Source organism: Columba livia, chromosome Z, assembly GCF_036013475.1.
Source record: "Columba livia isolate bColLiv1 breed racing homer chromosome Z, bColLiv1.pat.W.v2, whole genome shotgun sequence".
Classification (NCBI taxonomy): Eukaryota; Metazoa; Chordata; class Aves; order Columbiformes; family Columbidae; genus Columba; species Columba livia.
Window position 1 is genome coordinate 45,475,713 of NC_088642.1, and position 26,064 is coordinate 45,501,776.

Below are 26,064 nucleotides of genomic sequence, written 5' to 3' on the forward strand. Positions count from 1 at the left end.
GAGTCCACGGAGCAATGAGTTTGGCTGAAAATTTAAAAACTGGGAAGGCAGAATAGCACTGTCTTGAGCTTCCCATAGTCTGTTCGCCCCTCTGCCTGTGGCCTTGACATCATGGGGCTCACTGTTCACCCCCATGGGCTCTCAGGGGCTGCAGGAGAGATGCAGGTGTCAGGCAGGGCAGTGCAAACCTGAATCATCACATACCAGCAAAGACTTGGCCTGGAAATGAAAACATTTGGCCCTGTGTTGGTCAGATTTTCTGGGTGAGAGAAGATGTAGCCAGATCTGGGGCTAAAAAATTGGGTTTTTTTCTTCTTAGCCCCAGGCCCTCCTTCACCTGGCCACATGGTGAGACATCATCCATCTACCCCAGGTTGATGGATGTGTGCATGTGAGAATTTTTTCTTTAAAACCAAGAATACCCCTTCCCTGTGGCTTCAGCCAACACGGCGGTGGCACACAACCCCTGCTGGGAAGACGGACAGAAGATGAAATCCCCTCTTGCCCCCCAAGATAGCACGGGTGGGGAACGGTGTGCTAAGCCCCACCGTGGGCTCTGTCCCCGCTTCTCCACCCCGGTCCGCAGCCGGGCTGCCTGGCAGAGGAGATGCCGGCGCCTTTGTCTACACCCCGACGTCCACATGCCAGCACCCAGAGAAGTGCAAACTATCTTCATTGCCCTTAATGGGGCTGTTAACCCGCCAGGGTAATTAGGACCAGGGGGCTGTCAGCACTCTTAACCTCTCTTTTGCTGGGAACTGCACCGGTACGAGTCAGGGGGCTTGCCCTGCAGCTAAAACCCTCCCCTGCCCGCCCACCACCCGTGAAGTATCTTGCACCCCCCGGACTTTCCCCCACCTCGCCTCCACTGGACTCGGCAACCAGAACGGCCAGTTCCTGCGCGAAAACAGCGGTCCGCGCACACGGCCGATTCCGTGGAGGTTTCCCCCTGTTTTCCCAGATGGCTGCTTCTTGGTGGGGGTCTCCCAGCCCAGCGTGTCCACCTGGTAGCTGGCTTTCCCTGGTGGCGCTCGGAGCACGGTGGAGATAGCAGAACGCCTGCAGGAGGAAGTTATGGACCACCCGACCTCTAGGCAGAAGTCTCCCGCCCCGTGGCCCCCCGGCAGTGCCCTGCGGCACCGGGATTCCTCTGGTCGCGCCGAGCTTCTTTCTGGGACCCAGGGCGGGTGCCTGGGCACCCGCGATCCTTGCCGGAGCATGGGGGTGCCCCACGGCACCGGCACAGGAAAGACGCCCGCTCCGCCTCCCGACTCCAAAGGACGGGGGATAGGGCGAAAACATTTCCAAGCTATCTTCATGTCGATACATTTTTTCTTTCTTCATCACCCCCTCCTCCCCCCGACGTTTGATGCCCACTCCTAAGAGCCTTCATTTGAAATGCGCTTGTTTTTTCCCTGGAGGGTGGCTGGTCAGAAGTCAGGTGTTTTGGGGTTTGTGATTGTGGGGTTTCTCTATCTAAAAAAAGAAGAAAAAAAATTTTTTAATTTAAAATGTAATGCTGAGAGACAAAGAAGTAAATTGGCGTTGATGGTACGTCAAAGATTGCAAAGCCCAGGCACTCTCTTCCTGTGAAGAGGATGATTTATAGAAAATTGCAGGCAGAACACATGCACATTCTGGCAGCCGTAAAGACAGTCCCTCCCTTTTCCTTAATGTTCTTTTATCAGCTTCTTAGGAGGTGTCAGCTTCATTTGTCTGCATGAAACCAGTAGTCTTAGTAGGAATCCCCAGTTTTGATGTTTTTTCCCCTTTTCTTTAAGAAGGATTCTATAAATCCAACAGTGCTCCTTCTGCCCAGATATTATCCTTCCAAAGAGCCGAGAGGAGGAGGGAGAAGATCTTTCTCCTGTTTAGTGATTAACTTGCATGGCTCAAAGAAAGAGAAGATTTAATGGGAGAGATCCTGCCTGTGTCCTTTATTCTCATGGCAGTCTTGTGGATTGGAAGATTGGAGAGTGCATCGGTTTAATATCTGACTACTACCTGGGCAACCAAATTTTCTTATTTTATTGCTATTGTTAGCATTTCTGCATTTGTTCTTCAGCTGAGCTGGGAGAGTTCAGACAATGAAGTTCTAACATGCCTGACTTCTCCTTAAGCCAGCAAAATCTGAACTCTTTTAAGAAGATCATCTCAGCTTCACCACTCACATAAAACTTCCTTGGAGTAGGGGAGGATTCTCCCGTCACCCGAACTGAAAGCTTTGTGGTTCTAGCGTCTCTTCCACCCATGCAAACTGCAGTGCTTGAAGGCTTGAGAAACCCCAGTGATGTTCCAATACCAGCCATGCCCTTGTGCTCAAATTGATTTTGCCTCATTCCCGTCCCGTGTATTGATTTTCTGAGTCTGCATGTAACCCCTAATCCCCCCAATCTACACACACTCCAGTGCTAGACATAACCCTAGAAAGAATCTGAACTGATGCTGTAGGAAGGTGGGGGGGGGGGATGGGGGGGGGGGGGCTCTCGAGCAAAAGAAGTAGCTCAGCACAATGCTTAATAGAAACGAGTCTAAATAAAAATGCAGGCTACAGCCGCTTTGTCTTTGCCTGCTTGCCTTCATCACCAAGATACCTTTCTTTGTGAGCCTTGATCATTAGTTTCCACGGTTTTAAACAATCAGTCACAAAGAAGCAGACAACAAGGTGTTGGAGGGCATAAAAGTTATTTTAAGTAGAATTATTTATTTTATTTTGCAGCAAAAAACGTTTCACCAACGTAGAAAGTGATTTTGGTGCTCCGTAGTACAAGCTCTCTTTTCTCCTAAATGCTTGCGAGGAAAAAAAAAAAACTGGAGATGACTGTCTTTATTTCCGGGAGTAGACTTCAAAATACGTGCCAGAAATGGACAATTCGAGTCTCCTTTCTCCACATCAAATGCGAGCTGGAAGGGGGATTAAAAACCAACCACGTGGTAGATCTGGTTTTATACTTTGCAACCTCCAGCTCCATTTATGTTCTTTACCCTGCTCAGGGAAGATTAGCCTCTAGATGGATGTGTCTGAGGGATCACCTCAGGGGCAAATCTGCATGCAGAAACCGGTTTTTGCCATGGCTGGAAGAGAGCTATGACCTAGCAGAGTGCTCCATCCGATCGGCTTCCCCGAGCATCGCAGGAGCTGCTGAGCACTCCTGAACAGGAAGCTTTGTGAAGGCAACAGCTTGGAAGGGGAAGCTCTTCAGATCTTTCCCCATTTTTCTCCTCCTCCCTGGCCTGTGAGTGATTCAGTGTCCCAAACCTTAACTTTTTGTTACCACCTTCCTTCTCTTAATCTCCTTCATCTTCGACACCTCCTTCTCTATCACTACCATCTTCTCCTCCATCTGCCTGCCTCCTGGATCTCTCTCTCGTTTGGTTGTTTTCCCCCCTCCTCTTCCACTTCCCTCCCTCTCTTTCTTCTTGCCTTTTCCTCTCTTTTCTTTCTCTTTTTCCTCCTCTTCCCTACACGTTGTTGTTGTTGTTAGAAAGGATTCTTGCACCCCCTGGTGCTCTTGCGTTTTGTGTGGTAGGAGAGGAGATTGTCTTCTTTCTCTCTCTCCCTCTGGTTGCTCATTATTCAGAGAGAGACACAGAGGGTGAGTGAGAGAGAGAGAGAGAGACGGATATCTCAGGTCATCTGCAGCTGCAGCAAACCAGTGAAGGAGAGAGAGAGAGGGAGAGGGAGAGAGAGAGAGGGGGGGAAAAGCAGGGAAAGATGGCGATCCTCCATTGCTGAGACCTGGCAAGGAGCACATGAGACTCACAAAACAACTTCCACAACAATAACAAGAAGAAGAGCTAGGCAGAGAGGAAGAGAGGAGGCAGCAGCAAGAGCAGCAGTGCCGGGACGCTCCTGTAAGTTCTTGCAATTAACACCCATCTCCGGTTTGGCATTGGAGAGATCATCTCTCGTGTGTGTGTAAATATATATATTTTTTGTTTGGTCTTTTCTGTCTTTTTTTCTTTCCACCACCTTCCTCTGAAATCCATTCATTCGGTCAACGGAGGAAGGAGGAAGAAAAAAAGGAAGGAAAAAAAAAAGAGAAGAGGGGAGCGAGAGCGGGGTGTTTTGTTTGAGAGAGAAGTCTCTTGCATGGAGGAGGAGAAGAGGAGGAGGTGCTGGTGGTGGTGGTGGTGGGAGGAGGAGGAAGGCGGTTAATTAATTTTTTGTTGTTGCATTAAGGCGGGGGGGGGGGGGGAAGGATATGGGGAGATAAGTGAGATATCAGCCGAGCTTTCGGGGTGGGGGGGTGCCCAAGAGGAGATGTGTGTGTGTGCGTGGGGTCTGGATGGTGCTGTGCGTGTGGACTTGGATCAGAGACGGGAGAGACACGGAGGAGAGAAAAGCTCCGTGCTGGCACGACCCAGGCAATCGGGTGACCTCTTCCTTCTTTCCTTCCTTCCTTCCTTCCTTTCTTTCTCTTCTTCTTCCTTTCTTTCTCTTCTTCTTCCTTTCTTTCTCTTCTTTCTTTCTTTCTTTCTCTCTCTTCTTTCTTTCTTTCTTTCTTACTTTCTTTCTTTTGTTTATTTTCTTTCTTTTCTTTTCTTTCTTTCACCCTTTTCCTTTCCTCTTTCTTCTTGTCCCCTTTTGCTGCCCTCCTCCTTGCCGCTGCTGAGCCTGGTCCCTTACCCCGGCGGTGGTGCCCCCAGCGCCGCTCTCCAGGAGTTGGGATGTGGGGGTCCCCGGCGGCGTCGGGGCTGGGGGGCTGGTGGTGCCAGCAGGAGGTTGCTTGGAGGAGGACAGCGTTCAGCTGGAGAGCAGGAGCCATTACACACGCTTGTGCTCTCCTTTGAGAGAAAGAGAGCGAGAAGGGAAGAAAGGAAGGGGAAGGAGCCCACTTCTTCTTGCTCAGTTCTCCAATGTCTCTACCTTTAAACCAGGCGAGGGAGAAGGTGCTTTCTTCCTTGCCCCTTTCTCAATCACCCGGAGCAGCTTTCTTCCTATCTCTCCCCCTCTTTCCCTTTCTTTATCTCCCTGTCCTCCATTTGCAAGCTGTCTGCTTTGGTTCCAGTCCAGGCTCCACAACACAAAGCTTCTCCTCGCTCTCGCACACATGCATACACACACAGTCTACAGGCTCTTTATGTCTTCTGGAGTAACCTTCTTCTCGCCCCCCCGTGCTCCTCTTAGCATTGTGGTTTCTATTCTCCACACAGAGAGATCCTCCTGGAGCTTCATGTAGTTGTGATCTGATAGGATTTCTCCCCCCCTCACCACTCTCTTTTTTGGGAGAAAAAGGAAAAGTTTCATTCGTTTTTCTGGTGTTTGGAAGGAGAAAGACCTTCAAGTTTGAGTGCTTTCTGCTACTGCTTTTGTGTGTGTGTCTGTGGGGGTCTGTTTGTCTCATGAAGCTGCTTGCATGTCTAAGAGGAAGTGACTAGTTTGGCGGAGAGCTGTGATCTGAGTCAGGTAAGCCATGTCATGTTCTCTAGCTCCACCAGAAAATGGAGGAGAGAGAGAGTAGACAAAGCTGAGATGGGAAGTGCTCCTAACATAGTGGATGTCTCTCCATGTTTTGAAGCTTTGCTGGCAGTAGCTAGCTTAATCATGATTTTTCCCCCTAAGGTTTCTTCAGTTTTTCAACATACAACATTGTGATGGGTCTTCTCTCTGACTTCATGCTATCAGGAAATGAGGATTGGAGGAAATTGCTCAGATTCTCCTTCACACAGAGAAACACATCCTCAGGCTTTTTTGCTCTTATGCTATAATGCAAAGGTCACCTTTCTAGATATTTTTCTTTGGTTAAAGACCACAGAATTTAGGAGGTTGATCAGTTGGCCAAAGAAACAGTGTGTATATGCATATATTTATAGATTTTTGAAAGCATTTGGAGGTAAGTGCATGCAGCTTGGTGCTGCTCAGGTTCTTCCAGAGAACATAATGAAATGTCATTTTTTTTCTAGGTGATGATGATGATGCCTGATTTTTGGGATTTTTAACATCTGATTTTCAAGAGCATTCCTTCTTTCACATGTATTTTGAATTAAGATGGACTATATCTCTCCATTCACTACCTTGTATTAAAATGATACTGACAAGCATTTGTAGGTTTCTCAGAGCATCATAACATACATATTTTATCTCGAAATAACAAAACAGTTTTCACACCTGTCTTTTTGGAATCTTAAAATATTTTTTTTCTGAAAACTTAATGGCAACATTCTTGTTATTATTTTAATGTCATTATGGAAACCTAATATCTTTAAAGTGAGACAGCAGTTGAACAGGTATTTGTGTGCTTTTTCTTAATCCACCCTTGAATCTGAAATCATTTTGAATAGAATCAATGTGGGCCTCACTTTTTTCCCACCAACTTAAATTTGCCCATCAGTTGCACAGTAGATGCAGTTCCTCAAAAAATTCAAACTATGTGCTGAAATGGATGAGGGGGATACCAGAATGCAATCCTTCTGAACATTAAGTCATAGCTCCATAGAATGGTATTGATAATGTTAATACATAGGTTAGTCTGAAGAGTTTAAGAAGGAATGTGTTACATACGGGATCTCTAAGGGACAGGATAGGGGACCAGTGAATCTGAATCAGAACAAGTTCCCAGACGTTCAAAAAGAATAGAAAGATTTGAGGATTGCCATGACTAGCCATTAACTTGGGATCCAGCTGCTGCAAGGTTAAAATCAATGCCCTTGTTTTATTTTTCACTAGGAAGGAAATGGTTTAATATATAATCTAATATATATATCATCTGCATTCCTTAAGTTCTGGTTTCTGATGTGACACCAGATTACTGAGATACTATGATTGATTGTCCCCGTCTTTCAGAAGTGGGCCATGGAATGTACTGTTCAGCTATGTTCAATCTTAGATTTTGACAATGTAAAGAGAGGTGTCAACTGTTTTTTGTTTGTTTGTTTTGTTTTTCCCTGGGGTCATGTTCCTTGATGGACTTTGCCATCTCTGCACAGGTCTAAATTGGCAGCCACGGAAGAAACTGAAAAAGGTCCCCACTGACCTTTTCTTGTTTGGGTCAGGTCTTAAACATCCATCCCCTGTATAGGAAGACTGTATGTAGTCTTTTTAGGTATCTGCTTGATATTTCAGCTCAGAATTGTGAATCTCCTCTTACTTCTTGAGAGGTGAACTCAGTGCTTGGACTACAATGTGCCCTACAGATACATTGCTTTTGAACATGGCATGTGCAATCCAAGAACAAGTTTGAGATTTAAGCTGAGGATCTTTATGGGAGGGTCTCTTAACCTCCTCCTGCGGTAATGGATACCTTAGAAAAACTAATGTAATTGCAATAGTTTGAGTTGGAGTCAGAGTGATGTTGTTTCTATGGGGCATTTCTTCACTGTGAGACTCAAATCCCTTTAGAGAATGCCATTCTTGTTAATAATGTTCCTTGCTGTAGTTCTATCCAGACAGACTGAAATTCACATTTCTGTTAAAATACCAGATGAGGGACTTCTTTTGTTTTTAAAAACAAACCAAACCAACCAACCAAATAAATAATTTAAAAAAACCCAAACAACCAAAAACAAAACCAAACCCACACCCAAATCAGTGAGTTTTAAAGGAGCTCTATAAAGATAATCTTAAGTCATGAGGTGGTGATGACTAGCGTGTTTCTTGTTATCAGACACAAATTTCTTTATTCAGACAATGATTTTCAACTGCTCTTGGTTTGTGGGCACCCAGAACTTTTTCATGGTGAAAGCTCTAACAAAAACTGCATTCATAGCCTATTCTTCAGTATATAGGCGTGCTTTCCATAGTCACTTTTCTCAACTCCATTAGACATAGCCTATGGACCACTGTTTTAAAAATGTTTAAACAGTGATTTATTTTCTGCATACATTTCAACTGGGTTTATAATGGATTACATTGTTGAGAAATTTTGAATGTCACATTTAGGATTTCCTTCCATAATTTAAAAAGAAATATTTTGTTACAAAAGGAAAACTAAAAATGTGTTGTGTGTGCTCAGACTGTGAAGAGTATAAGTACGTAACTGGATGATGGAAAAGGACAGTAGAACAACTGCAAGTAGAAATGGAGAAAAAAACTATTATAAATTTCACAGAATTGAAATTATAACAAATTCTTTAGTGTTGTGAACTTTGAATTAGAGAAGGATTGACTTTTTTGAAGACATGAGTGATTGAGAAGAGAGTTGATAAGTAGATAAATATTGGAGGAGAATTGTGTTCAACATAGATGTCTGGACATCTGGCAGATGTTACTCTGGGCCCCAAGGAGTGGACAAGTTTAATTTTAGCTGTAAAGAAGAAATGGGAAGAACTGAAGTCTTACAGTAGTACAACTTACAGTTTGAGGAAGGTTACTTCAGAAAAGCTCAAAGATGTCTCTTGAAATTTGAAACTCCCATAAACAAGTGTAAATTAGTTTTTCCTACTGAGTTTTCCTGTTATTCCACACAACATGTGTAGAGTTGCAATATACATTGAGATTTCTCCAGCATGCTTTAACGCTTTCTCTGTCTAGTGTTTTGGATAATTTCTTAAATTGAGTGGAAGAACACATCTTTGTAGTAAGAAACTGCAGCAAAATGAGTCAAAAGTGTGGAACTGGTTAATATCTCTGTAGTATTAATTAACATTGCTCTGTTATGCAGGTAATCTCCTAAACTTAGGGATAAAGCCTGTAGAATCAAAAAAACCCCAGTGAAATTCTGAAGAGTGATTTGAAGAAGCATACTGGTAGAGGAAGGAGATCCCGTTTTGACAGAGACGGAAAGGTCTATGGAGGCCAATATGTCTTTGTGTGTCTTCATGTATTCTGTTTCCTTATCCTTTGTTATATTTCTAATCCATTGTAGTAGAAAAATAATATAAATGCTCTCTTCATGGATATTTCTCTATTTTGAAATTAAATAGTATATTTTGTCAACTCGTTCTACATGAAAACAATCTACTACCAGTACCAGAACTGTATGATTTGCTTAACTTGCATACTTGATCAGGATTTGACCAAGTATGAACTTCTAGTAGCTGGCTTCAGTAAAAATGTTGAACATCAGTCTAAACGCTTGCTTTTCACACAGTTGCTTCCTTCTAGAGTACCAAAATAATCAAACAATGTCTCTGAAATTGTTTGTTTAATGGAAATCTTTCAGGTAGTGTTAAAATATAACATGGGCCCATAGGAGGTAAGCAGGAGGTCTGTGAAGTATTAATTGAGGAAAGGATGAGAAATGCCATCTTTTTAAAGAGTGAGAATAATTTTGAAGGAAAAAAATATGATGAGTATGAAGGCTGCTTAAACATCTGCTAATCTCTCAGAGAGAGGAACTCAAATTTTTTAGTCAAGAGGTTATGGAGAAGGTGGTATGATGCAAGTCTTCAGCTGCTGGCAGAGACACAGTTAACATTGTAAATGGTTGAACTTCAGCATGGCACTTCTCCAAATGAGTTGACTGTTGAAAATAAAATGTTCCAGAAGAACTGGGAGAACAGGAAAGAAGTTAAAATAGCATGGTTTGTATGCCAGTGCTGAAAGAAGAAAAGGAGGGAGGAAGGGAGATAGCTCAACTTATGATAATTATCTTGTTGGTTGTAGTGGAAAGGCTTTAGTAGAAGTTTCCACATGAGGGGACTAGGTTTAATAAAATGCAGTCTTCATTTGTGTCCTGAGTTTTGGAAGTAGTAATCTGCTTTAAGCTTGTGTTTGGGAAGTTGAACATACAGGTACATAAAAAGTACATGATATTGTTTTGGGTTTTGTTCCATTTTGTTCTTTCATCTTTAAAAACAATACCAAAGATCTAAAGTCTGTGCCTCATCTCTTGAGTTTAATGAAGCTGTGACAGATGTTGCAGTACAAACACAACTCTGAAGGGGTTTGAAAGAGGGGGTTTGAGAAGGGGAAAAGGGAGTCTTTATTTCTGATGTCTTATATTCAAAACACACAGTCTTATGTACTTTTTCAATTATTTCTGTGATCTCTTCAGGAATAGAAGATCTTGGCACAGTTGGTTTGTTCAGCTTGAGGCAGGATGTGTTACTGCAGTAACTCAAAATACTCTTGCCTAGTCACTACTTGAAGGAACTTTTCCTTAGGAAGTGCTTGAAAAAGAGCCTTCCCTCACCATTGGTTGTGATTGCTCTGTAGCAATTTTTGAGACACTGATTGTCAGAACATCAGTCCTGTACCTAGCAACAGTGTTACAACTCTTATTTCCACTTGATCTAAAAGCCTGTTCACTTTTGCATAATCTGTCCAATATAATGATGAACCTCCATGGCTGTTGTCTAGCTGGGGCTAACAGTAGCTTTTTGGGTAGAAGATGGTAAGATCCCTCAAGAAAAACAATTAGTTTATGTTTATTTGGTAATTTAAAGAAGATGGAAATGAGACATCTTGGGAAGTGCAGTCATTGTTCTTGAGTGGAGTCAAATGCAGTCACTTTAAAAATACACATTTATTAATGTCTGCATAAATAGCTGTAGGCACAGCATCAATGTAATGAGTGATTAAGATGGACCTTCTGAGAGATTATTGGGGTAGCAGTCATGGCAAGGCCAGTGTGTCAAGGAAAAATAATTGTGAGAAAACACTTGATTCACTGAAGTACCCCTGTTAGTTTTGAACTACTTAAATTAAGAATTCAGTTGTTGAAGTGTGTCACTCGTTACTTCGTGGTGGGAGATAAAACAGTCTAACTGGGATTATGCAGAAAATTGAAGAGTTGTTTCATGCCTCTGGGAGAAGCTAGGTGGTTTGCATTGTGTGCATATGTTTTTCCTTCTTTCAGTGTCAGGAATATTCAGTTAATAACTTGCCAGTGATTCAGATAATGGGTGGTCAGCAGCACTGGACAGTGTATTTGCAGCACTTGTTACAGGTAGATGCTCTATGCTGACGTCAACATTAAGAAGTGAGATGTTCAGCAATGGCATTACTGTTGCTATTAAAAAGCTCTGGAAAGGGACCTGAGAACCCCAGCTGCCATCATGGTGAAGGAAGTTAGGCCTTCAAAGAATACAGGATTAGAGTGTCAGAAAAAGCAAATGGTAGCATCAGCACAAGTAGAAAATAGGCAGAGCTATTCAGCAAACAGAAAAGTAGGCTAAGGCATGCCATAATTATGTGTAGTGGAAACTTGCTGCTAATAGAGCAATCGCGTGGGGTACAGAGGCAGGAGAATGATTTTTCAAGACAAAACAAAGCACACATTGCAGAGAATGATATAGGAAGACTGAGGATTCAGTGTGTTCATGATAATGTGAAAGAAAATACTTTGTTTTGAAAGATGCTAAAAATGGAATCTTCTGATGTACATGTGGTCACTGTTTCCGTGGCCTGGTAGGACAATAGGGGCTTCTTTGCACTGCCTTAATGAGCAAACTCTTCCTTCCCGCTTGTGGTTCTGAAGGTTCAAATACTACTGCTTCAGGGTGGTATCAGTGGTTGTGGAAAGAAGGCATCACAGGATATTCCTTTTGGAAAGAAGATAGGTCATACTGGATTGGATTGTTGTCATGCAAATGGATTGAAAATACAATTGCTACTTACCACGGGGCTCAGGCAAACACATTTCTCCTACACATTGTCCCTAGATCTCATTGCTGGCAAAGAGCAGAATGGGGGCATGTGGCACACAGAACTAGCGCTTCAGCAGCCCATAGTTTGAATTTTCTTATTATTTATCAGAGAAACAAGGTAGCTAAGGGAAGACTACATGTCCTGGAAGATTTTGCCTGTAGTTTGAAGGGACTGGTGAAGGTAGCTTATGTGTGTGGTGGCTGTTTAACACCTTCCCCCCCCCCTTTTTTTTTTTTTTTTGTTTTTTTGGTCTTTTTAGACAGAGTGGACACTCCAGTCTGCGGTAAACTTGTGAGGCAGCTTGGAGGAGTGCTGGTCTTGAGGTGGATGAAGTGACTCAGACCTGAGTGTTCATCTCTAGTTGAGCAAACTGCTTCTGGAGAGAATTTAGAAAGGCCCCTGAATATTTATTTATTTTAATTCAGACTTGGATTCTTCAGTTGCAGTCAGACTCAGCTAGATTTGTGGGCCTGTGGCACTTTATAATGCATTTTAGGCCTCTGACCAAACACTATGGAGACCAAAGAATTAGTGTTCTGCCCTTGAAATCTTGTTCTTAGTTTTCTTAAAATTTCTTCAACCAGCCATCCCACTACCCAGTAAAATAGACATAATTAGGATTTAAGGAGAATATTGGAAATTAAGACCTTGATGCTTGATTCTGTTGCTGTGTATGTTGAAACAAACCAATATGTAGGTAACAAAATATCTCCTTTTGCACTATTTCAGATGCCTTGCTGCTTGTGGTGAGTATGGCAAAAGAAACTGACTATATACACAGTATCCACTTAGTTTAGTTAGTAAGGCAGCGTCTGAAGGGCAATGGCCATAAGGAGTAATCCTGATTTCTTCTGTGTTGTGTGACAAGTGGTACTGTCAGAAAAATAAATAAATGTCAGTATGAACAAATTTAGAATGATTTCTTTCCTTATTTGATTGGAAGCTCTGATGCTGCATTTCAGTTTTTCCCTTCCTTGTCTACATCTGGGTGGCTCTGGCTGCAGGATATAGGACCTCCAGTAATGGTGGGCTCTGAAACTGTGCTTCTATCATGCTCAGCTAAATAACTTGACAAGTGTAAAAATGTTAACAAATTGGCTGATGGAAAATCGAGAGTGCCCAGACAGCTTTCAGCCTGGTTAATTAGTTTCTTAACCGCTGAATTGTTCCTGCCCTCTCATATGGCTGTGCCTTTCAGCCCTACAAGAAAGGATTTGGGTTCCTGGCCAGAAGTGCATCCCAAAAGTTGAATTCATGTAACTTGAAGTCAGTGTAGTTTGGTTCCTTTTGGTCTAAATGACCTTTTATCTTTGTTGGGGGGAGGGCAGTGGGGAGAAAGCATATCAGCTTTCAGCTATGTCAGGTCATATAGAGGTCAAGTTCTCTTGTCTGTGATCAAGCATGTGATGTAAAACAGCCAAGTGTGCAAGAGCACCAAGACCTGGGGAGAAGAGGACTTTATCAGGCCTGATGGAGGTAAATATGATGGAAGTCCATGCTGTGAATCAGCATATATAATGGCTCTCAGGTCAAGGCTTGCAGGATTTGTGTATTTAACACTTCAGTGGTGCTAGCTCCTGGTGTGTTTCCAACCTGGTAGGTTGAGAAGAAGCTGTTGCTTCTCAAGAGCATGCAGATTTCTCTTGCCGCGTTATCCATGCATGTGTGAGACCTTCTGAAATCCCTGGCTCCAAGGGCATAACTGTATTACTCACTGGAGCTGCTGAAAGAGTGAGTCAATATGTTTGGGTCTCCCAGCTGCATGAATAAATGAGTAAACCTGAATTATTTTTAAATGATCAGATTATGGAGGTGATAACACACTACAATGAATTTTCTATTCCAAGCCCTCTACAAATGCGCTGCTCTCCTTCCACTGTGGAGCAGGAGAGGAATTCAAGATTTTCAGTATGTTGTTGTCTCAAGGAACCACATAAAAATTGCTGAAGTTGCACTCACAGAAAATGTCTTTCAGATCAAAAGCCTTGAATCGGGAGTTGTTTGGCAGGATGACAGACAGGTTGACCAAAGGTTGCATGTGGTGAGCTCTTGCAAAACGAACATGAAATGCTTGTTGCCCTTTATGGTTCTTCAGTGTTTCCACCAGTTCACCCATGTTACTTCAGTGGTGCACAGAAATATAATTTGCTTGCTGGTACTCTGGTCTTATCTCAGAAGATATTTATTTTAAGAATTCATGTCTACAGAGGTTTGTTAATACTGTACTGTAATATCAGATGGGCTGCTGAGACCTCAAAGGGGTGAGCAATCTATTTTTAGTGTGTTTGAAGGGTAGATGATGTTTCAGGTCGTGGAATGACTTTCTGGGGGGCCTGTCACCATACACTGAAGTTTTGTATGTCATGGCAGTGGAGACCAGTCATATGATGATGAGGTAGTAACTTAAATGGAACATTAAAAAATCCTGCTCTTTGGGAAAATTTTAAAGATAGATGGAGCTAAAATGCCACACAGTCTGTTCTCATGCTTGTTTCCTTGATGTGCTGAAGGCATCTAATCCTCTTTACAGGTGAAATAAGCAGCCTGCTTTATGAGCTGAAGGCAATGCCTGTTGACTTGTTGACATCCAGCTTGGAGGGTTATTCGTGTCTGAGTAAGAATTTTAGTAATGGGTGACCAAAAGACTATTGCCAAAGTGGTGTGAAGAAGATGGTTTGTGATCTCCTTCCACACTAGAAGTTGGGAAGTTGGATAACAGCAGTGCTGCCCTATTTAAACTTATTTGGCACCACAGCCTGCAGAGATTTGGAGCTTTAGGTTGAGAAGACTGCCTCAGACAAATGTGTGCATGCTGCAGTCTGAACAGTGAATCCAGCCTTGCTTTGGAAGCACTGCACTGTAGTGGTAGCCATGAGGAACATTTATATGATTTATTATGGTTAGATTTTATGTGGATTGGCTTCTTCTTTTCATCAGAAGGCAGTAAAACTGAAACTTTTACAGGATTCTTCTTATATTCCCAAGATTTTGTTTTGTGTGCAGGCATGTGCACTTTAATTATTTATTTAATAAACCCTTAGTGCTACTACTAGGAATATTAACAAATGCTTTTTAATAGGTCAGGCCTCAGCTATCACTGCATTTTCTCATAGCTGTAGTGCATTTGGCAGATAGTAGAAGATGGAAGCTAAAGCCCTTATACTGTAAAAATTTATTCATGTGAATAGTTGCTGTGGACTGATTTTGAATTTGACTGTAGTTGCTCCTGTGAGTAAATATTTGAAGATCAAGTCCTTAGCTACATAGACTAATTCATGTGGAGTTTTCAAGGAGGCGTTCGGAAATTACATCTTGGATAGAAGATGCCCTTAGTTTTCAACAGCTACCACCTACATGAGATGTTCATTTGTGGTTTCAAGTGAGGGCATGGTTGTAGCTGACTTGGAAGAGCCAGTGGGAGCTTATGCATTAGATGATTCTTTCACTTTCATTCATGTGTGCCGTTCCTTTCATTCTTACTCTTTGTATTTTGACAGAGGGAGCATGTATCTTATAAATACTCAAATTTCACTTCAATTAATGCTGGCATGTCCCTCAAATATGATTTCATATGAGTTTGTGTGTGTTATAGTGAGAACATTCACATTGTGTGCTGCCTGTGGATATTGTTCATGCATTCTGGAATGCCATCACTAACTGAGGTGGTTTTGGAAGCCACGTTTTTTTTCACACTTTTCTTTTTGATTAAGAGATTGGTTTGAATCAATACTAATATGGTGATTGCCTGTTCAAGACAGAGGTGCTTTGGATCGGGGAAATGTAACCTAGGTCCTTTTACAACGACAGGAGTGTGTACCTTTGCATATATGTGCATAATACAAGTTGCTGTACAAGTGGTTCATACTGCTCTCGTAGTTCATCTGGCAGAATATTTAAATATTTATTCCAAAAGACCTTGTTCTCTGCTGGTGTGAAGTTTCATTTCTAGTTATTTTTAGGTCCTTTTCACCTTAGCAACACTGTTGGAGATAAACCAGACACAAGTGCTGTAAACTGTCCCTATGTTTTGGTAGAAATTAATAAAATGGAGTTTAATGGTTTGGTCCCAAGGGGAGAACAGACCATTTGGTTAACAGAAGGTTAGGCCAAGTAATAGAGCTCTGAGAGTGCCACAGACCAACCCAGAATATCTGGTAGTGTGTCCAGTTGCTGCATGTATTAAGCATTGAAATGGTGCTTTCAGATCTGCAGAGCCAGCAGTTCTGCTACCACTGCTGTGACGCAGGAGATAATTCTGCTGGGCAAGCAGCAGCATGGGGGTGGATCTACAGTACAGGATGTGTAATGTCAACATGAAGCATGGGAGCTGGCAGTAAGAAGGAAAGCAGCCATTTCATGCCAGTGCAGGAAGCCTAAATAGATATTTCCCCTCTGCATCTTGTCCTTTTGTGCTGCTTTCATACTTAGTATTAAATTATTACCTTCTGCTTTGTCATCTGAAAACTTCAGCCCAGCAGGGTTTTAATTTCTTTCTCTTCTTGATTTTTTTTTTTTTTTTTTTTTTTTTATGAAGAAGTGAAGTGCACTCCAAAAGCATGTCTGATGGATTAAAAAAGGCACTGGAGGGAGGCTGAAGGGCTAAGCAGATCTGGAGAAAAAGAACAGTTCTGTCATGTGGAAGTCCTGAGCTTCAGATGAAGTTTCATTGTAGATCGTTTTAGCTTTAGAGCAGAGGTTTGTTCAAAAGCTGTAACCATTTGAGAACATTGCACTTCAGCTGTGAAATGCAGAAAGGTATTAAATACCGCAAGTGATACTGTGTAGACTTTGAAACTCTGTAATTACTAAGAAACTGTAGAAAACTATTATAATTGTTGCTGCTTTCTTTTTAGCAGGAATGTCCTACTAGAACTTATTTTTCCTAGTTGGTTAAAGCTAGTGGCAAATTACCAAGATGTTGTTTTTTATAAGAGCCAAATACTGTTACATGGCTGTCTAAATCTGCTGAAAATTATTTTCTAAATAAGCTTGCTAGGCATTCTGTGGACTTAAAAATCCAATGATATGTCTTCTCTCAGCTCAGTCATAGACTGGTCAACTGGTTTGGGGTTTTATTTGTTGCTGGGTTTTTCCCCAAAACACATTTATAGATATCTTCCTGTGCCTGCAGCCTGGGAAGCTCTAGAATACCAGAACTTGTTTCCTGATGGGCATAGCAGAGTGGAACTTCATAATCAGAGCTCTCGTGGTTTCTGTTGCCTGTTCAGCAGGATTTTCAAAGAATAATATTACAGCTTCCCTTGAATGAATCCTTGTCTTAGATGCTGTTCTGTGGTAGCCCTGCAAAGGTATGACTTTCTTCATATGTCCCTATGAACCAGAGTGGGAGTTGGGGAGTAGTCAACCCACAGGTATGTTTTCCCAGTTGCAATTTGGTGATGGGAGGAGGGGATGCACATAAAACGTGTCTTGTGTGTGAAGACTGACTGCTCTCTTTTGCAGTAACTGCATCCTTATGCAGCCTTCTTTGATCCATTTGCCTCATTCAGAGATTTTTTGATTGAAGCTATGGAAGTCTAGCACTTCCTCATAGGGCAGTTGCAAAGAAATGGCACTGAAGATAATCCTACGTGAATTTGAAACTTGAACACCATCTCTCAGGGCAGAAATTTTTCTTGGTTTCATAGATAACTCCATGTCGTGGTAGCTGTTTCAGCATCAGCAGTATTAAGGATGCAGGCAAATCAAGAGACTTTCTCTAAGGTGTGGTTGTTCTGTTGTGTCTGCCCATGTAATTTCTCCTGTAGGTTCTATTTTCTAGTAGCTGGTGATCTTGTGGTTTTTCAAGTGATGTTTTTAGAACACACTGGAGAATATTCATCAGAGGTGTTTCTTCATATGTGAATGAATACTAATACATTTTGTCTGCACCTTTTCTCATAGAACATCTGTATGCTGCAAAGAAAATGCATTGTCCTTGACTTTTTCGTACTGAAAAAGGTGCTACTTTCCGAAGATAGTTTATTATAAATAACTACTAAGATGATAATCTCACCACAGCGTGCTTGGCAGTCTTCCACTGAGTTAGCCTGTTTCAGCAAGGAGCTGTCGCTTAAGATACAAAGCAATCTGCAGGGACATATGATCATACACACTGACTATTTTCTCTGTCATCATGGATGCCTCATCATTCCTTGTGTTTGATTAGGAAGTGGAATTACTATCTAGTAGACCAGCAGGATCTAGCAAGAAAAATGGACTTGAATTCCCATCTCATAAACATCAGGTTACAGAGAAGTTCTCAGTTATAGATGCACTAGTCAGAGAATGCCTGTTTGACATGGTTGTGGGGTTTCTTTGCTTGTTTTCTTTTTGATCTCACAAGGATAGATGTGAACTACCCAGGAAACTCTTGATATATATATGTTTACAGCACACTTTCCCCTTAAAAATGGTGGAGAAACATAAGTCTATCACTGGCAGAGGTGTAGAGAGGATTTTTTTGGTGTTAGTTTTGTTTGGGTAAATAACAACTTCAAGATCTCCGAATGTTTTGGTTTTTTAGAAATATTGTCCAAAAGAAAGGCTATGATAAAAAGGTAAGAGGCTGTATCCATTTTTCTGAGCAACCTTACAGGCTTGGGGAAGAGTGGCTGAACATGAGCCAGCATTGCGCCCAGGTGGCCAAAAAGAGTTTCTTAGGGACACGGTTTAGTGCTAGAGTTAAATTATGGTTGGACTAGATGATCTTGAGGGTCTCTTGCAACCAGAATGATTCTGTAATTTTATGATTTTATATATGTTTTATGTCGAGATTTGACTGTATTCACATAGCTGGATGGCATATTTTTGGAGTTTGAAACGTTGATACAGCTTTGTGGTACATGGCTGTTGAGTTACCACGTTATTGCAAGAGTTATGTGATGGATATCACTGGCTGCTGGATCAAAATTATTTTCAAGTAGAGTACTGGCACGTGTTTGTGTTTTATTTGTTTAGAAACAATTTGATCAGGCCATCTCTACTGTTTTGTTAACAGTACGATGTAAGTCAGAACTTTTTCTAATCTCCATGTTACTCAGAGACTATGTTCCTTGGCACTTGATGCTTCTCAGAGTCCTAACAACTTACATTTCAAGTGTGGAGGGGTCTATGGTTGCTTAAAAGTATGGAATGGGATATGTAGTGGAAACAATTTTTAAGACTGAGACGGAACAAATGAAGGTATCAACAATGTTGTTGGAATTTTTTTCTCCATGATTTGACACATCATGTTAAATCCTGTATGTATCTCAACAAGATCAAAGGGAACACAGGCCATGAAGAATTTAGTCAGACACTGACTTGCAAACCTTAATACCAATCCTTATTTTCGAACCTTGTAATTGTTTGGAGTTGACTCTTAGCTGGGAAGTAATTTGCCATCCTCTAGAAGGAAAGCATGGAAAGAGGCAGAGAGATGGTAATTCTTATCTAGTGATGGTATACAAGCTATACAAAGGCAAATTCCTGTGTTCTTTGCTGAAATTGTGGGAATAGAGTAATGATGGGATTGGCTCTGGTCACTGATAAGATGAAGAAATCATTGGAACCGATTCCTGATGTTCAGTGATCCATGCATGATTGTTGAGTGTTCTTCATCTCTAAACATCTGACCTAGATGCCTTTACACTTCAGGATGGCTGTTCAGAGTCTGTCCTGTCCAGAAGCTGCATAACTTGAGTGACCTTGTGGCTTTGAAAAAAATCCAGTGGAACTGTTAGTTTCAAACTTACTGAAGGACACATTCTGAAGAGATAACTCATTAAGCAAGCTTTGAAGGGTGTGCTCTGCAGAGCAGCTTCCTGTTATTTCATTAATGGTTGACCTAGTTCTATTGCCATATGCCTCCTGGAACACACTCTAATATATTTGCTAAAGCAAGACTGGGATAATAGAAGGAAAGGCAAAGCCTTTATGAAACAGAAATCCTATGATGCTGTTGCATTTTGGAGGGTATTGTAGTTACTAAAAATGGCAATATCTACATGGAACTGTAGCGATTCTGATTACAAACTCAGGGGTATTGCTCAGACCCATTTATATATTTTTTTAAGACTGATCTTGTACAAAAGGTTTGTGTCACTAATTCCCTGTCCTCCTTAAGTAAAGCTGAAGTTAGGTAGTGGAGCACTCAGAGTGATATAATAGTTGTGAGGAAATATTAGATTAGATTTGGTAAGGCAGAAGGACTTTTCCCCCATGGTAGGTGTTCTTTTTATTGCAAACCATGGATTAGTGATTATTTTCTCTATAAGTCCTGGCTAGAAGCCAGAAATGGGGATTCAAGTCTTACCTGGTATCAGAGATGACACAGCATACATATTTAGACAAAAATGTAAGAAATTTGGAGGTACCAGGTAAAGTTCAGCTTCCAAGCTGAGTAAGTACTTTCTGACCTGCTGAAGTTCTGAAGACCTGAAAGGCTGTGTTTTCTGGTTAATTTGATCTTCTGACCTAGGAAAAGGAAGAGGGTGCAATAACAACTGTTTTCATAAGTAGCATGCATTATGGTGGAACTGGGAGAAGTGAAAATTAAAGCCATGCTTTGTAACCTTTTGAGAGCTCATGCCTCTATCAGTAGATGTTGTGATTTACAATTCTTCAGTCAGTTTGGGAAGCTGAGCTGCTCACCAGACATACTGCTTTGAATATTCATATAACCTGGCAGTGGCTAACCTGTGTCTCTTCAGTTGCAGGTGCCTTGCAAGAAGTCCAGGTGTAAATTCTGGGCAAAGGTACGTCATGACAACAGTGGGGCTGGCTGGGGCCAGCCCAGTTTGTCTGTGTGAGAAGTAAGCTGTCAGGACCTGTAAAGGCAGCTGTTGCTGATCAGCATGGGGAGTGCCTAACCTGCAGAAAAGTGGTGAGATGTCCTGGCAATCATAACCATCTTGTACCCTTGCAACTCCTTCAACTTGAGGCCCTTCATGTGCTTCTCACAACTCTGAGCTCACTTGGTTAAGCTAAGAATATTTTGGCTTATTTGGCTAGGATACATGTAATGACAGCATTACACAGTTTACCCTTCTTCCTTAGTGCATAACACTGAATGATATTTTTGTATAACTCCTGGATGTTGGGGAAAACAAACCGCAACATTTTTAGTAGGACACAATGTGTTGCGTGAGCTGTAATCATATTGGTCATGAAAAAAATCTGCTCTGGGAACTGCCACAAGCACAGCTATTTGTGCAACCTGATCAGAACAAAGGATAATGCTTCTGCTGCAAGATCAGACAGATCTGACGCTCCAGCGGGCTGAGCAAATGAATGGAGGAAGTGGTCCGCCTCCTCTTATCCATTGTCTCAAAGATGCAGGCTCATAGAGAAGAAAGGGAGGTTGAATGGAGCTTCTGAAGGAATATGCTGCTTTGTGTTCTGCGGGAAGAGAGCAAGCAGGAGTTCTAGAAGTTCTCTGCACTGGTAGGCTGACAATCTTGTAATAGGAAAGTGTGGCAATGGACTGCTGGTATTGAACAAGTATTTTCTCTCCGTAGCCTGCCTAGAAAATCTTAACTGGTATTAGGAAGCTGATGAAATGTTCCAGGCTTGGAATATGGGACCAAGCCTGCCTTGAAGGAAGCTCCATGGGTGCAGAAATCCAACCAATTCTGGCCTGCTAGTAAAGAATTAATTAGGACTTCTTCTGTACTTTAGCAAATTCAGAGCCTTTGCCTTTCCCCCTTTTGCCTTTCCCCCTTTTGATTTCCCCCTTTCCCCTTTTCTCTTTTCCCTTTTTTTTCATTTTCTGTCTCCCCTGAAAAACTTATCTGTGTGTTCTGGGACAAACTCAGTTGTATTCCTGATGGGATTTTTACCTAGGGAGAGCTTGTCTGATCAAATTACTGGGACAGTCAGAGTCACCTGCTTATAAGAATCCTTCTGCTTCTCTTGCCCCAATTGTCAAGCTGTCATAGCTAAATTAACCCAAGTGGGTTTTTAGTAGCAAGCTCCCCTTTTAAAGCCATAATGAGGTGAGAAGACTGGGTGCAGGACAGGCATTTTTTATAAACTGGGCAGAATTGAGGATTGCTTCACATTCCAGAGCTATAATATTTGACTTCCAGCCCCAAGAGAGATTTCATCTGAGAAATGAACCCTTTAGAGGGAGGGGTGTAGAAGTTCTATCAGTTTCATAGCTGGTTAGATCTCTATGTATTGCGTTTTTGCATAGTCACTGAGAGTGGAAATTGATAGCCATTAGGTTTCTTATGATCAGGATACTTTCAGGTGGAATCAGTTTTCTTTAAAATCAAGCTTTTCTTGGCTCAGGGACCCATAGCTGTAATTTCTTTAGCAAGTATGCTATTTTTCTTTCTTTATGTTAATGGAGATTAGATTTGTGTTTGTGCCAACAGAACCAGTCTTGGTGATCCATGAGATCCCTTCCATCCTTTGTTCTCCCACATACAGTCTAGAAGGTTATATCAATCCAGAAGAGAGGTAATTAGTTCCACAGGATGCTGACAGACTTCATCACTAGTGTTCAGTGGGGCTGAGGATGCTGCTTTAGGAGCTCGCTTATGAAAGCACGTCAGAAAGTCGTCAGATTCCTTGAGTGGAAGCCTGTATTGAAACTTTTAAATGTGTGGTGAATGGGCTGGCATGATTGGCATGTTTAGTATCCAAAAACAATTGTGAAAATTCCCTCTGTTTATTCACAGGAGAGGTTTAAAGCCCATCCTAGAGGATGTGCCATGCTTGATTTGACTTAACAGAACCCTAAGTCTGGGTTTCCAGCTGCTTTAATCTAGAGGGAGGACTGGTAGTGAGAAGAAATAATTACACTAGTTTTGCAGCGGCTGAACTCTAATGGCTACTTTGTCACTTTTATTTAACCATGGTTACACTATGTCTAAACTAATTGGTGTTATTTGGACAGGATGATCAAAAATGTGTGTATCCCAAAAATGTCTATTGGAAAATAGTTCAGTGAGCTTTCAAACAATGCCTGGGTGTGAGGACAAGAGGAAAAGTCTCCAGGGTGGACATAAATCTCACAAATAAAGCAAGGAGCATTCTCCTAAGGGATAAAGATCTGTGTCCGAAAGCAACTGCTTTCTGAAAGAAAAATATCAGCCTGGTGCTAAGCAGAGACAAACAGTCAACTGTCTATCAACGAAGGCTGCAAAGAATTTCTTATTATCTTTTGCTTACCTCTTCAGGAAACAGGAGGCACAGCAGATCTTTGCTAGTTTTGGAGATCTTCAGAAAAGCATCTTTTGAAGCTGTTATATTCCCCCAGCTTTATATTAAGCAGACCTTATCTTTGTTCCTGCGGGATGTTTTTACTATTTTCTTAATAATAGAAGTCTTTAAGGTATAAGACAGTTAGATCAATGTTCTGAAAAGTCAGAGCACTGTACCTATCATAAAGCTGATGTTTTTACAGAAAATGCCATATCATGGTCTGGATAAGAGGAACCATGAAGGGCTGGCTTGCATGAAACTTTAAACAAGAGCAACGTGCTTGGTTTCTCAATCACCCATCAGATCAAGCATGATGGATATTTGAAGTTCTCGTGGCTGAATGTTGAATTTTGGAATTTACCCATTATACTTCAAAGACAACAGCAAATTTTAGGCTGTCATCAAATGTTCACAAAGGAGTCAATCTGAAGGAGGGAAATAATCAAAACATGTATTTGTACAACTTTTAGATCTAAATCTAACACATTTCATGCTTTTTTTTTTTTTTTCCTAAGTAAAAGGGATTGAGAACTGGATCAGTTCCTCAGGGATCATCCAGATGGAGGCACCTGCTTTTGCAGCTCAAGGAGATGGGGACTGTGGGATGAGAAAACCTCATGCAGAGAGTGCAGAGGTATCATAGGTCTCATTGGCCATTGGCTTTTTTAGTGTATCAGAAAAGACTTTTGGGGCTTACCACGACCAAGGTAAATAACAACCTTGCTTTGATAGATTGAACAAATAACACTAATGTTGTGCCATTGAGAGCCCTTGATCCTAAAGAGAAAAGTAAGGGTTTTCCTTTTTATTTTGGACCTGTTACACTGGAAGAAAAAAACAAAACAAAACAAACATCCCACAGGTCAGACAAGAAGGGTATCTGATTTCCGTCTGTTCTCTACACCAGTAGTTTATATTTTAAAATATGTCAGACCTAAAAGGTCCTCATCCAGTCTATATCTGTAATGGATAGAAAATGTGGAACAGAAAATACTCTCTGACTTACTTGAGGTATGTCTTGACTTCGTAGCCTATGTGGACTTTGAGAGTCCTGTCTTCCTTTTAAATCAGAAAACAGTGATCCTACAAAGAAATAATAATTCAAAATGGTTGGAGTGATAAGTGGACTAGTATAGCATTTAGATATATATACACTGGAGATACTGTTGTACTTCTGCTGATCTGTGCAAGTACCACTCATGGAATACTAAATCTATTCCTGAAGTTGGCATGTCTGTAAAAACGAGTACGGAAATGCTTGGGATAGTAATGATTTGAAGTCTGGAAAATTGTGCTTCACAGTGAGAGCTTTCAGATAGTCTGTTTCTCTCTTTCAGAGGTTTTCAGAAGTGACATTTAGAGGACTAAAAGCAGTTAATTTGGCAGGCTGTGTCCAATATTACAGGAATCTGGAATCTGTACCAAGCTGTAACAAGATGCAGTGGCTGGAATCTAAGACTAGAAAATGTTTGCTATATAAATAGTTCTTTATTTCTAATTTAATAGTGGAAAAGGATTAAGAGCTGTTGGAATGACTAATGGACTCTGTAGAAAGTCCTAAGGTGTCAAGCCCAAGTGTAGTTTCTCTTCAGATGCTGTGGTGGGAAACAGGCTTTAGACTGTTACCATTGAGCTGGATGTGGACAACCATCTAGTTGTGGATAGTGAACTTTCAGCAAGATGACTCCCACTGCCACTATCTCATGTTAGGTCAGAGATTAGTCATCTTAACAGCTGGTGGGAGTGCTGTAACTTGGGAGGTGTAGAGTCTAAGAACTTGCAGGAAGACTCCTCACCTGGCAAAGAAAAGGGAAGCAAATAACCAAGTTAACTGAAATTATAAGGCTAACCTTGTCTGTAGTTAACAATTTAAGCTTGACTATCTGTAGCAGGTTTTCCTCCATTTCCCTGTCATAGGCTTAAAACTATGGACAAAAGATTTGCATTCTGTTCTCAAAGTGCAATCTATATACAAGGTTGGTGGAAGCTGCCTTCCTCTTAAAAATTAGGTGTGTTTTCCTGTTTTCTTAGTAGAGGAAAGGAATAAATGGTATTGGGTTTCTGTAGTCCTGACAGAGCTACTGTAGACTTTAACATTGTGGTTTCTAAAGGACAATAAATGTCCCAAACAGAAGACTTCTGGTTTCCTCTGGACGCTACAACCCAGCACTTTGGTCACCCAGAACTTTAGTCCTGGTTTTACAGACAGGAACTAAAGACTTTGGTCCTTCAGCTACCACAGAAGTGGTTGTGGCATAAAAACCCAATCAGAATTTGTTAACATGTCAATTTCCTAGAGTAACCTAACTTTCTTTTAGAGATATCTCAGCAATTATATTATGAAAGCATTTCAGCAGATTCAAGGGTCTCAACCCTCTCAGAAGAAACATTTCTTTTTTTTCTTAGACACCTCTCAAAATTTTAAACTTTGGTCTGCTAGGATGATACATCTAGGAAACTCAGACATTAACTCTTTTTGTCTTCTGTGCTAATCAAAGACCTTAACAATAAGCACTATCCTCTCTCTTTGAAAACTGATGCACAAACAAGTCAGTTTCAGGGGAAAATGGTATATTATATTAGCTTGGTTTTGGAGGTCATACTGCAGTAGAGGCCTCACTGTAAATGCTTTTTAACTTCATAAACCAGTAACTACAGCAGGATGAAGGAGAGTTTTGATTCCTTAATTGACAAATTGTTCTCAGTTCTTAATTTATAGTTTCAGTTTTGGAAGACTGCTTTCAGGATTCAGAATTCTGTATTGCAGTAGTCTATCTGAAGGAGCTAGAAAACAATTGGAGAACAAAGAGGTCAGGAATGAAGAAGGTGAAAGAGATCTGAGCTGTTTCCTCTGTCTCTAGGTTTTGGAATGAGTGACTCTTTTAACCTGTAAGTAATGCTGAGATTAGTGGCTGTCTTCCATCAATAAATGCAAGCAAAGTTAAGAAGGTGACTTCCTCTTGGCAAAAACAGTTCGCTTTCCATTTCTCACCCATATTCTGTGTAAAATCTTTCTTCTCAGGCATTGATACAGAGGAGCCTTCTTGTCTTTAACTTGAATGTTTCCTTTCTTTTAGTAATCAAGCCTACAGATATAGTCCCTGTGTGCTCAGCTAAAAAGGAAACCACTTTTTTTTTTTTTTTTTTTTTTTTTTGACAGTGAAGCTTCACTGCCAAAATGATATCGTACTGCAGGTGGCTAGAGGTATATGATACAAGTTAGTTTGTCAGCTTTGGAACACATCTGAAGGGCAGGCTCTTCAAGAAGGGTGAACTGTAGCATGAGTCCTATGATTAGCAAGTCTGGTTCTGCCTCCTTCAGCTTCTGAGACCTTGAA

At 41.3% G+C, this 26,064-nt stretch overlaps 1 protein-coding gene and 1 long non-coding RNA gene across 12 annotated transcripts in view; one reads left to right on the forward strand and one right to left on the reverse strand.

The window, feature by feature from the left end:
* Positions 1-2,834, reverse strand: part of LOC135577267 (uncharacterized) — a 31,048-nt gene extending 28,214 nt beyond the window's left edge. Inside the window, exon 1 of the long non-coding RNA XR_010468895.1 lies at positions 859-2,834. This is a non-coding gene — a long non-coding RNA (uncharacterized LOC135577267). The remainder of the gene's footprint in view (positions 1-858) is intronic.
* Positions 2,835-3,102: 268 nt separating this feature from the next.
* Positions 3,103-26,064, forward strand: part of ZNF462 (zinc finger protein 462) — a 96,702-nt gene continuing 73,740 nt past the window's right edge. For 5 of the 11 annotated variants that reach the window (XR_010468892.1, XM_065045676.1, XM_065045686.1 and 2 more), the window contains exon 1: positions 3,377-3,855. The gene's annotated coding sequence lies outside the window, so the exon portion shown is untranslated. Of the gene's footprint in view, positions 3,237-3,376; positions 3,856-4,226; positions 5,411-20,226; positions 20,272-26,064 lie in introns of those variants that run through there. The other 6 variants (XM_065045678.1, XM_065045684.1, XM_065045679.1 and 3 more) reach the window with 5 other exon arrangements.